The following is a 13,619-nucleotide window of genomic DNA, read 5'->3' on the forward strand; positions in this document are numbered from 1 at the left end:
GCCGCGGCGCCCGCCCGCCCTACGATTGCTGAAACACGCGAATTCGCGAAAATTTACGATACGAACATTTTAAAATGAACATTTTTAGATTTTGAGTAATTTAGTGATAGTAATGAGTAGTGGTAGATTTTCTGGCACTAATAAATATTTTTTGAAAATTAAGTTAAGTTAAACTTTTGAAAATCAAGAAAATAATATTAACATAATAAGTATAAAATAAATTAGTTACTACAACTTAATATATATAAAATAAATTAGATTTAAACTGTTTTAGAAGTAACCTTAAAAAGCAGTAAAGCTAAGTTTATTATAACCATAACGCGTTAGGTTAAAAATAACTGGAGTTAACATAACCGGTAGTTGATAATTCAGAATATACCTTATTGATGGAATTATAGGTTTTGAGACTAAGCGATTGTGAACTCTATGTGTAGTATTTAAGGTTGATTTTCGACGTGTACTGAAGGACAATTGGGGGAGGTGTATTATGTAAATATTGGTGTAAAAGTAAATCGTTCGAGGAGCGTTCGGTCGGAGATTCCGGTGAGTGATTGTGTTTAGTTTGGAGATATACTGCTAATCTATATTAATCATTGGTGAGGAACATTTGAGCACGCGGGGCGCATATGGAAGGTTATTCAGTATGTATAAATGTTTTTTATTTCGAAACACGAACGCAAAAGAAGTTGCGGGCGTAGCTTAGTATGTACACATTCTTAGCTCGTCAAAAAAAATTGGTTTTTGCGTTGAAAACACTACAACTAAACCTATTATACAACTGTTAGTTTCTCTTGATATTTTTTACAATGAGAAGTCCTTCCTTGTGAGAAGGACATATTAATCCCAGAAAAAAGTACTTACTTTTCCCTATGTGAAATACAGTAAATCAAAGTTGTATGTATACTTTTTGTCAAAGACATTTATCCAGACATTAGATTTTCACAAGCATTTTTCACATCAATCTTTACTATAGCTACAAACTATTGGCATTTCGGAAAGACCACTGCTGAGGAGAAATGGCGAAATAAACGAATTAAAACAGTGGTCCTATCATTCCAGAAGGGCTTACCATGATTATTGCTCGCAATTTTTCTAGTAAAGAACACATTAAGGGTCAAAAGTATACAAAATACATGTTACGATAGTGAACGATTGCTGATTAAAAAATAATTATAAAACACTAACCTAACAAAATAAACGAGAATCAAGCTGACAGTTCCCCCTGGCTGCATTCGTTTGTTTTTAAACTCATTATCATGGATTTGATGGGCTTATACTACGCAATATTGCGCGATCTGATACAGGAGACGTTAGACTATATCTCTCGGTTCGGCTGCGGATCTTGTCATAAGATAACAATAAATAAATATATTAGGACAAATCACACAGATTGAGCTAGCCCCAAAGTAAGTTCGAGACTTGTGTTATGGGTTACTAACTCAACGATACTATATTTTATAACAAATACATATAGATAAACATCCCAGACTCGGATCAATCAGAAAACGATCATTTTCCATCATTACCCGACCGGGGATCGAACCCAGGAACTCTCGGTTCAGTGGCAAGAACTTTACCACTGCGCCACCGAGGTCGTCAACAACAGTAGTTAAGCGGACACCCTCAGCTGCGGGATAACACTGTACCGCACTTGTCGTTTATGACGAATTTAGTATCGTCTTTGATATACATATTTAATGTTATCACCTCGTACGTATCGCCACATTTTTTGTTATATTTTGCTTTATAAATCTTTAGATACCTGTTCTTTGTGTTTAAAAAGTCATACTAATAATATAATCAACTAAACGATATCTTATAACAGCATCCACCTTTGTTTTTAAAGCTTACCTTAGAACACTTGGACGACCAATAATAGAATAGATTTTTTTTTATCGCATACACACACTCAACAAATATTTTACTAACACGAGTGTGCATCAAGACCGTCAAGACGAATTTTCTGATATATACGTATATAAAAATCGTGAGATATGAAATAAAAAGTACTATTACACTGATACATGATACTCTCGAAACACATAACATTTTCCTTGCAATCGGAATGATATGCTGCAGATATCACTTCCTTATGCAATAAACATTTCCGATATAGCATTGAGACTGCACAGTGCATCTAGCTGGATGCACTTGCGAATATAACTGTGTAAACAGCGGAGTATTGAGTGTTCTGGTACAAAATACTCGATAACAGATAATCCTGTGAAGTCTCAGTTTTGTAGTGGCTATGAAACCGATTATATTTGGGTTTGTTCCGGTTTCTGCTGCATCTGATTATAATCTCTATCTACCCGAGTTTTAAACTATACTTACATTTATGATAATGAACTATAGATAACTCTTCTTCTGCGATTCTTCAACTGCCATATTTTTTTATTTAATTATTATTCATTCGATAGTAGGAATATGTCATTGTTAAGTTCACCGTAAAACGATGGATAGCCAAGATTATCAGCCGAGGAGAATGACAAGAGGTTCATGGCTATTATTGGAGTACTAGAAGCTGACTATGATGATGTAACAATGATGTCATTAAGCGCCATTGCATTAATGCATAGCTTCGATCAAAACAAGACTGCTGCCGTACATATTGCAGCTAGCCAATATGACGCGCGCTGCATACATTTGTAGATTCGTGTTGGACATATAGAAGATAGACAATCGATTTTATTTATGACTATATTTTTTAATTAATTCACCTCGAAACTAAAACTTTTTCTGCGCAATTTTTTTATATTTGTTATTATTAAAGTAAGCGTGTCATCAAACGCTTACTTTAATTTTATTCATATTTTAATTAAATGACTTCAGAAGGTATAATTTTTTGAGCCCTCTTCTTGACAAGGACTAAGTACATCAGTACCTACTTGCACCAGATCACTATCTTACAAAATCTCTTAATTCAACTCAGGATAACATCTCTTGTTGACGCAAATAATTTACTAGTGCCGACTTTCAAAAGAAGAAGCGGCGCTACAGGCTTCACTGCAGGATTACATGGGATCAGAATAGTTTATCTATATAAATAACAGCTCAATGGACAAGCATGTGTTGCAAGCGAAACTGCGCCGGTTCGTGTGTGGGAACGATTAGCAAGCACTGTCTACTCGTTTTAATTAAAGCGAATCCAAGCCAGGATGTTCTTCCTGTAATTGAAACGGTTCTGGGGTACATAATGTATGGGACTGTATTGTAATGAGGTTTGAAGCAGGGGAAGATAAGGAAAATTTAAAAGGAAAGACCGGTATAAAGTTGATGACGTTAGCGTATTGTGAAACTGGTTTATAATATTACTTATTCAGTTCGTAATTTTGGTTCTTTTTTCTGCAATTTCAACAAGATAAGTAATGTTACAGATAGCGTTGTAAAGATTAGGATTTAATAGAGTCTTATGAGGTAAGTAAAAACGGAACATCGTGTAACTGGTCAGTTTATAATATAATACATTCAGCTCATTATAACTTTTGAGAAAATTTTGGAGAGGTTTTCTGGAAATTCCGACCATCACTACATAGTATAAAACGAAGTCGCCGACTGGGACGGTTTCTTTCGTTCTTATATTAATTCACCCAATGAATTTTCATGCAGTTACTGTTCAGTTCAGATCACTGTCAAGATCATTTATTCCCGAAGGTTTATACATAAATAAATGACGGGTGAGGACGCTAGTATCTTTATAAAAACTTCAACAACATACCTACGTCAAGTGAAGTAAACTGTCCTCGGGGTGCTGTCACGACCGGAGCTGACCGTAACTAGTTTATATCTGTGACGTGAAGGTGGTTTCTGGCTCACACCCACGTCCGCCGCCTCTCAGGGTGATATGTGATAGTGATGGCGTTAACTTTGCTGAATGACAGTATTTTAAATCCTTCCTTCAAAGTTTTATAGTTGAAAATAAATAAAATAATTTTATTTTTGATAATGAGATATTACTAATAAATAGTCTTACTTATAACGTATGGTTTTGAGACTATTAACAAATTGATCAAAGGCGTAAGTAATTTTGAGGTATATTGTGTATTTTATTTTAAGAGTCTCGATGAATGAACTCTTGTCCTTTACAACTTAGACTTAATTATATTTTTTACAATATTTGATCTAAAACTAAATTCTTTGGTTGCAGGTAAGAAATGCCACGTTTATTATGACTGAGGCAGAAGATCGAGTGAGTATAATATTAGATTTATCGAAAATAAACTAAATAAAAAATCCGACCAGAAAACCATGATATTCTCTAGGTTACTTAACATCGTTGACACGATCGCCACCTTGTTCACGACTATTCAGTAGTTATTAAATCCAAATACGTCGCTAATGCCCCCTCCCGTGTATCGACGCTGATTACCTCACGTCGTACACGGATGCAGTGAAAGATTCGCAAACTTGCAGCCAATTAGGATTCGGCTCGCGGGCCAATCACGCGCCATTGTGGCCGCCCAATTAAATTACACGCCGGGTTCCGCGCGCCACCGGAATGATAAGCTGACCCACAGAATTTGGAATAATACAAGTTTAGTAGAATTGGCGTGTGATTTGTCGCCGACTGGTCCTGGGCTAAATTAGTAGATGTAAAGTATACGACATGCGGAATCTTTGTTTTTGGAGATCACGTTGTAATCGATATGTAACACGTTGCCATTTTTGTTCAAATTTTAATTTTCAATCATATTTGTATCTTGTATTATAGCGAGCGGAGCGTGAGTCAGAGTAACAAATAAATAATAATAATAAATCCATATAAAAGATAGCACTTCTATTAGGCTGCAAATTGCAGACTCTGTGAACTGACCGGTTTCGTTCGATGAATTGTTATTCGCGATTCGTAAGTATAGGGAAAGGAAGGATGTTTTCAAAAATTCAAGGTGTGTTTGAAGTGAAGATTCGGAGGAGTGAATAAAGGTACGCATAATACCTTCTCAGCTTTTAGGCAGTACCTACGTATGTATTCTCACACTTACACATGTTATAAAACAAAGTCCTATGCCTTATCTGTCTGTTTCTGATAAACATAAAAACTGCTGCACGTATTTTCATGCGATTTACACTAACAGGATTCCTGATATAATTTATGTTTTTACCCGAGCGAAGCCGTGACGGGCTGCTGGTGCTCTAATATATCCCGTTATACATCATTGTTAGACAATATTAATTTTTGATACTTAACCAAGTAACAGAAAATTTAGTGAATTCAAATTAAAATAGACATTTGGGACTACCGAATTTTTGCAACAATATTTTGTTAAAATCCTAATACCAAACGATGACACAAACAGTTGTTCATTTTGATCCACAATAAATTCAACTGAAGCCAAGCTCCATTCACCCGAACAAATGGCAAAAATAAACACATTTAGCAAACATATCGTTGCGAACAAGAATGGAGATTTGATCTGTCTGTCATAATCATCATAACATCTGCTCTTTGACCACAGAAAGACCAATGCTTAGTGATTTTAACGTTTTTTGAACTTAATTTCATTAGTAATAGAGTATGTTTTCAATTGAGGCGAAGAAATATGTTAATTCGATGTTTATAAAATTTTTTGAATGGTTGATCCATCAGCCTGCGTATTTAGAATAAACATGTCGTTATTTCAAGAATAATATGTATGACATGATACATATACAATATATTAAAAATGGTAATGGTTTAAAGTATGTAAAGGTTTTTTTTAATGTAGATCTATGTGTATGTATTGGTTTTTATCCTAAGAGTCACAAGAATCTCGCAAATATTGTGTTCTTGGGAAAGCAATTTTAAACAACTTTCTAAAGCTAAGCTGTATTTGTTTGTTTTGTAAACAGCTTTTGATAAAATGGTAAGAAAAAGCGCATTTTCATCACTTGCCTCAACTTGTAAATGTCGAATATTTGCATTATGTAACTTCACATAGATTAATAAATACATAATGCCACAAATGAATCAGGCAATGGAATAGGAACTGAGGCAGGCTGTCTGGCGTATAATTTGTCACGATGACAGCCGATGATGGACGATGGAGCGCACGTATCGATCTGAACACCACTTGTGGTGATCAGCTGCCGATTGATGGATTGCGTGTTATTTTGTTTTGCTATAATTTTGGTATTTTTTTACAATAATGAATAATAAAAATAACAAAATTAGGCCAAGGCCGAAAATACACCACCAAGTTTAACTCGTATAAAGTTAATTAACACGAATACTTAATAGGCAAATATATAGATTTTTGCAAACAGTTTATCGTAATTTCTAAACTTACAAAATGTTACAGGCGTAAGTTAAAATTTACGCGAATAACTTCCACGAGTGTAAGTTACGCCTTACGTGCGGAACTAAGGTAAATGCGGAAGAATAGGTTCGATTGACAGATACATACTGTATGAAATCAGAAACTCAATTCCGAAACAATATAAATAAATCTTCAATAAAAAAAAAGGTCTCTAATTAAGGAAAAAAACAACATTTAACATTTTTTACATGCAAAATCCAATCATAACATAAAAATTGCAAATAATATCGGCTCTGTTATCCAGTTTACAACCAATACTATTGTCGTTTCCTAAAGGCTGCAGTGAAACAAGGGACTTCTAAATAAAGAGCCTGTATTACACTAGCTTGCAAAAAGTCTCAAAGATGGTTAAAAGCTAACTCCCAAATATTGACAAAAGGCCTTCCCTCGCTTACGGTGCAAAATATTTTAATACCTCCACCATTTCCGAGGCACGTATGACACGACAGATAAAAAGAACCCCTAAATATGCACCTTCAAGTTCAAGGGGAGAAAACTTGATTAAAGCTAGAAAATCGAACGATATTATAATATAAATCGAAATTCGTGAGTGACGGGCGTGCAGACGAACATTCTGGCAATTAAAAGGGGTGGGCAGGGGACTGTCATCCATCACGGTGGATTACAGGGGACACTATTATTATTAGCAGCCGCCGATAACCGGTTTAAGCCGGTTTTTGTTTGACAATTTTCGCGATTGATGAGAAATTCGGCCGCTTTGGGTTGCTGGTGAATTCGGTGAATTAATTTAAAATGTATTGAATGAAAAGCTCTATTAAGAAATAGGCGCTATAAATTGAAGGACAAATAGTGGACAAAATAAAAAAATATAATATCGATAAAATCCAGAGTTGAAAGTCTTATGTCTTCCTATCTTATGCCTATTGTGCTCAAGGTTTTTGTAAAAGATATCCAAAAATCTATTACGCTGCGAAACTCCTAGTAAGTAGGAGTATTTTTAATAATACATTAGCCATCGAAGTTTTGTTAATCTTTGAAACTTTAGTGATCTTGTTCGATTTCAATTTATTATGAGAGGGAAACACTGTTTGATTTTTTGATCAGTGTTTCCGGCGGCCTACATTTTTAAAGCGTTTAAACTTTCCCAATCCAATTTTGGGTTGAGTTTCAGATACTTTGGGACAAGATTAAATTGATTCCAACCTTTTTCTTTGTGTGAATCAGAATGGCACTGAATGTAGAGTTAAAGTAAATTTTAATTGTTTATTTGGAGATGAAAATAACTTTTATGAGAGCGGAAAGAACAGTTTTGATTTCCATACAAGCAGTTCGATCATGTGTTTGCCATATATATGTATATACATACTATGACCATGTATATACATACATACTACATGCTATTCATACTAATACTATAAATGTCTGTCTGTCACGCTTCTATAGCTTAACCATTGGACCGATTATGATGAAATTTGAAAAAGTTATATTTTACCTACGGTCAAACATAACGGGTAATAAGCTAGATTAAGAAATTGAAAATATATATATTTTTTATAGAATTACTTTTGGATACAAACTAAATTGAAGGTAGAGTGGTTGTATTGTAGCTCTTTTAAATCACAGTCATACCTTACTAAGAGCCTTGCAGGATTAGAGTAATGCCTCTGAGGTCCGATGGGGCGGAACCGGCTGAAATTGCTTCATTCGGGCAACCCCGTCGAAACACTTGGCAATTTCCGCTTAGAAACGGGACTCTTCTCTCTTCTTTCGTTCCGAATCCGAAGATTTCGATTAAAATGTGATTAATTTACAAGATGGCAGCGTAAATACGCAAATGTTGATCGTCGGGAAATTAGGAAATTGGTTTCGTGCTTGAAAATAAAAAGGTTTTAGATTTTTTAAGATCCCCCTTTTATAATCTGAAGAAAAATAGGTCACGAAGAATACCTATATGGAACTTTTTGGTTCGACATACATTGATAGTTTTATTCCTGTAGTAAAAAATCTTGCATATGTACGTTAATTAGTGTTGGCATTTGTCTGAGTTCGGAAATAGTGTATAGCCGGCATAAGATAAGAATATTTTTAATATGTACTTACTAGTTACTAGTTATAAAATTTTGTTGTACAAAAACAAAATCTTGGAAATTGCCCCTGTAATTTCATTTATTTTTATTTCTTTCATATATGAGTAATTTTAACATTCAGTATTTTAAAAATTAAAGCATTTTTACAATAGTAACATTTAACAAAATTTTCCAAACACTAACATATTTACAAATTCCGTTAAACTCCCACTAAAAGTTAGCGTGCGGATGAAATCCATTCGTTTGTCATGCGACGGGCCGGCGGGGGGAGGGGGGGGGGGGGGGAGGGGTTAAAATATGCCACGTTTTCACTTTTTTCCCAGTTCTCTTGAATGTAAATAATTTAAGTGTGCGCTCATCCTTTTCGCCGGTTTAAAAATGAACCGCTTTGGGCGTGCGTGAGCGATAACGTGGAAATAAGATTTTTGCTAAGGTTTCGACTTACGCCGGGCGGCTGAAAAATTAGAGATTATCCCCCGAGTTTAATAAAGGTATGTGGAATAAGATAGGTTTTCTTGGAAGAAAGTAGCGAATTTTGCTTTATAAATTGAGGTTGCGTCTAGAATTACCTAAGGTTTTTTTAGAATCTTTTTTAGCCACGAAAAATAGTGAATTTTGTTATGTATTGTATATGCATGTGTTTTTGCTTCAAATATTAAACTTCATATGAATGAACAAGCAGTGTGAAATATCCTTTCCGTTATCTCGAGATACTCAATTAAATTGATAGTTACATTCTACTTTCATGACAATATATAATTATTAATTGAAACGCGCAATTGTTTTAAAGTACACAATGTAAATATACAATTTTAACTAAGGATAGCATGTTTGTAACGTATTGCTACTTCCTTTGGCGAAAAATCGATTTAAAAACAAAACACAAAAGCTATACACTTCTCAGGCGTTCTCCAAAAAAAAATAGTAGGAACGGAACGCGCAATTGTTTTAAAGTGGAAAACAATCCGCTACAGCGGCGCCCTCTGCCCGCCTCGCGGCGGAAATTGACAACATCGAGACAACTGACTTTTGTTTAGATTCAGATTGCCTTTTTGTTATATTGTAAAAATATGATTTTCTTTTAGAAAATCTCGCGATTTCGGATATAATTCTGTTTTTTGAAAAAATAAATCGGTGATCTTACAGTTTTTTTCCCGTTTACCGTTGTAATTATTATGATGAATTTTCGCACAGCTTGCAATACAGTTTCAAACATGAAATTCTGCATGAAAACATTAAAAACTCCAATAATACCAGAATCCAAACAAAAAAGTAGCACAACAAATACACGTCCGATCGCCAAATAAGGTGTCCTACAAGATTTAACCGTAAACACCCAACTCTTCAAACAACGCTGAACAAATAGAGACTCTAAAACCACTTGAGAGGGTCTAAATTACATCGGAGCAAACACTGGAAGATTTCGATGACCATTGGGGCTTTGTAATCAAACAAGATAGCCATGTTTAGTAGTTTTTTTTTTTTCAAGAGGATATGGGAAATCCTTTAAGCCGCGTCTGTTCGCAATTTATGTGTTATGGCTTAGAAATCACGATGAGTGAATGAGTTGTAGTGAGCAAAGAAGCATGCGAGTTGCTTGATAATAAACGTGAAACACCAAAATTTTACTTGTTTCTGCCAGCCCAATACACACATACGTATTCAAAGTTCAAAATTAAAAAAAAAATCAAAAATCTTTATTTATCTCCCACTGTTCTATCTAGAACAGTATTCCTAAATATAATTAATACAATTGTATTGTCATGTATACATCCAAAAGATAAGATAAGATTGTGAGAGACTGGTGTCTGAACTAAGCAGAGCCTGTATCTCAGACACCAGCCTCTCCCCACTAGGAGCAGGATAACTAACACTTGTCTATGTATTAACCATATTTATTATTATTAATTAAATCTAAGTTTCATATAAAAATATGTAAATAAAAGTATATACTAAATCTAGATGATAGGTATGTACAATGTGTATCTAATTGATTCCACAATTATGAAAATTACATTTGAATAGCAGGCATATAAATAATGAACATGCAATCACTATAGGCTGAACAAGCCCGGAGTACAATAATTGGAGCACAAACAAAATTCGCAAGAAAATCTCTAAAATAAACGTGACACATGTTCCCGCGAACCCTCAGACATTTCCGACCCAAATTTTCCCTCCAAAATTTTTGAAAGAGCGTTTTATCCACTCATCCCATTGTGCTTTGCGGAATCACCCGCGGCCCATTGGATTTCACTTAAGATGCTCGTTCGCCATCATTAATAACTACCTTCCTACCTTTGTGTCCCGGTGACTTGAAAAGGTGAAAGGCTGAGGCTTTACTTACAGCGATGGCGGGATTGTTTGTAATGCCAGCGGTTCTCATAATTTGCTCCTATGGAAACATTTGTTGGTACCCCCATGATAATATTAGTCATATAAAAAAGTAGCCACCAGTATTAGTAATCATGACATGAAAATCATTAATGCAGGGCTGCCAACGCGCGAGTGGTAACCCTGGTTTGCAAGCGTCCGGGCTGCGGTCACCACTTTCCGTAAGGTGGGCAGCATTCCTGTTTGCTTGCTCAGTAGTATATAAAGAAAAATCTCGTTGAAGCAAAGATTTTTAATATGATTTTATTAATTTTGCTAAATCATTATTACAACCGCATCCTTGCCTAATATCAATGTTATGTTTGTCAATCCTCAATGCTATTGTCGCCATTGCCGGTGCCATGGCTATATGTCCCTAATTCGCCTCGTACGACATCTACGGGAGGACATGCAGTGAACCTATTCTGGGCGGAACCATATCCCATAATTACATTTTCCTATTGATTAACGTTTTATATAAATCATCTCGCTGTAAAACAGACTTTCGCTTTCCCAAAAATGGCGAGCTTCAAATTGGATGTGCAGGTGTCTTTTTGTGGCCATTTTCTTGTCGTTTTCTTTGGCTTCTATAGGTATTGGTACAGTTAACGGCACATCTATACTAATTCGTCGTACCTTTATTATCATCGCTTACAGATCAATACAGGGCATCAACGATTTGCGCTTGACTATACTATGTTTTGATTTCTTTGCTCACAAAAAATGACTAAAATAGACTTTCTGATTATATATTTAGACTTCAATTTTGTGGGCTCCTTCATCGAATTGTCCATTCAGAATCTTTACTTTTCTCGAATTCTGTTTGTTTCATTACAACGACTGTGAATAAATATAGTTATTTTCAATTGCAATTGACGCGACTCGGCACTATTTTTTGACGAGAGAGAGAGAGAGAGACGTTAATTACAAATCATAGACTAAACATAGTTTCAGGAAAACTTTAAACTTAAAATAAAGTCCAATACCTAGTACCGAATGGCAAAAAGAATACATTCCAAGTAATATCTAACTCACACGTAACAATGTTAATTCTTCTTTAATTATACAGCTACCCCCTTTCCCCCCTTTCCCCTTCCCCCTTCAAGCCGTCGGCATCTTGATTTACGTCGGTCGGGAAATTATCCCTATTCCTGATTTACAGCACGTTTTTACCTGCATATTTATAACTTCAAAATAAACCATGTGTTATTGAGAATAAGGTGCAATTTTCCAAGGGTTGTTGACCCCATATGTTGTGGTAATTGCATAGTGTAGGCCGTTAATTGTCGGAGATTTTCGTGATAGCACAGTTGAGGTGGCTTTGTTTTCCAGGGTTTTGTTGTAATTGTGTTTTTTTTTTTGAAGTTATGGAAAACACCAAGTTGTTTAAGTTGGTCAAGTGCTACCCAGACTCTCACATCGTAGGTCCTTAATTTTTTTTCGGTATGTACTAACCCTTATAGTCTTAAAAAAGTTAATTAAATTTCGGGATAAAAAGTACAGGTTGTAGTTAGTATAGATTTCATTTTGATATACAGACGGGCAAAGAAATGATCCAATTTGAACCTCATTTTTACATTGTAGATACGGAACCTTAAAAATACTCGAACGCCGAGAACACCTCAACATCTCGTCTCTTTTCAAGCGAATTGGAGAAATGTTTAGAATTTTTTTTATTACTTACATCACTGTGCAACTGAAATGAAGAAATATTCCTTGAAACGAGGCCTCAGATTCGGCTGTTATATTTACATAACGTTTGCAGCCACTGGGAACTGTTTTATCAAGCTGTAATATTGTACAACAATACTTCTCATGGAAAAATGCACCTCATCACAAAGACTTAAAGCCCATTTTGGGCAAAGCCTGGAGATAATAAAGTACCTTAAATTGACGCTCTCAAGTCGAGTTAACTTTAAAGTTGAAGTATCCACAGTTCCTTTTTACCACGGTGCTCTCAACACTTTACAAAAATGTAGAAACTATGTATGAAGTCTTTACTTCAAACATGTAGTGTCTTGGCTTGGAGTCCGACGTGACTACATACGTACATACAGACAAACTCCTACCCTGTATTAACAGGGTATTTCACAACATAGAATACAAAATAACTCAATAACTTCTTCTTCTTGCTTTTTACCAATATACCTAATTATTTTAAAATCTAAACACAATAATTTCATGTCACTATAAATCGATCAATTTTGTTAACTTACTAGTGGCGTCCCGGGGCTACGCTCCCGTGGGAATAATAAAAAGCCGGTCCGGTTCGAAGAAAAAGCCCTACACAGAAAAAGAAAACTTCCTGTTTATCCAGTGTAGGTTAGTACAGATGTGACACTGTACTTTTAGTTATCAATAAAAGTATATTGGGAAGGCTTTTTAGACTCGTTCTCGCTCTTCTTTTTCAATCGTCACTATTTTAATAATGGAACCTAAAGTTTCATATAAATTAATGATTTAAACATTTAAAATAAATATTTATATAAGAAGAAACTCGTGAAATAGCCAAAAAACTAGATAATGAAAATTTATTTCAAGTAAATTTACATGGCATTAGAAACCAATCATTAAATTTAATATATTATCCTATGACAGCACGGTGACCACTTACTGCAACTCCAGCGAGAATCGAACCCCAAACATCGAGTCTATCAATCGTGGCACCGCGCCATTAACTTCGGTTTGCGATGTACGTGTACAGAATTATTGCACATTGTACGAGTCGGCTCGCCTACTGAACTAAGTAAAGTTTGTTGACCTAGCGAAGCAGATTTTAAGAATATAGAGATCGTCTAATCTAATTCGCTGGGTATGTCGACCTAAGAAAAAGAACAAAGTCTGAAAGTTGAAATTAAAATTTCATTTTGATGATTGAATTTGATTTTGATAAGATGAAAAT

The 13,619-nt window shown here is 35.1% G+C and overlaps 1 long non-coding RNA gene across 1 annotated transcript in view; it reads left to right on the plus strand.

Moving 5' to 3' along the window:
• Positions 1–13,619, plus strand: part of LOC128672925 (uncharacterized) — a 52,300-nt gene continuing 38,681 nt past the window's right edge. The window contains exon 1 of the long non-coding RNA XR_008405009.1: positions 1–543. This is a non-coding gene — a long non-coding RNA (uncharacterized LOC128672925). The remainder of the gene's footprint in view (positions 544–13,619) is intronic.

Source organism: Plodia interpunctella, chromosome 10 (assembly GCF_027563975.2).
Source record: "Plodia interpunctella isolate USDA-ARS_2022_Savannah chromosome 10, ilPloInte3.2, whole genome shotgun sequence".
NCBI lineage: Eukaryota > Metazoa > Arthropoda > Insecta > Lepidoptera > Pyralidae > Plodia > Plodia interpunctella.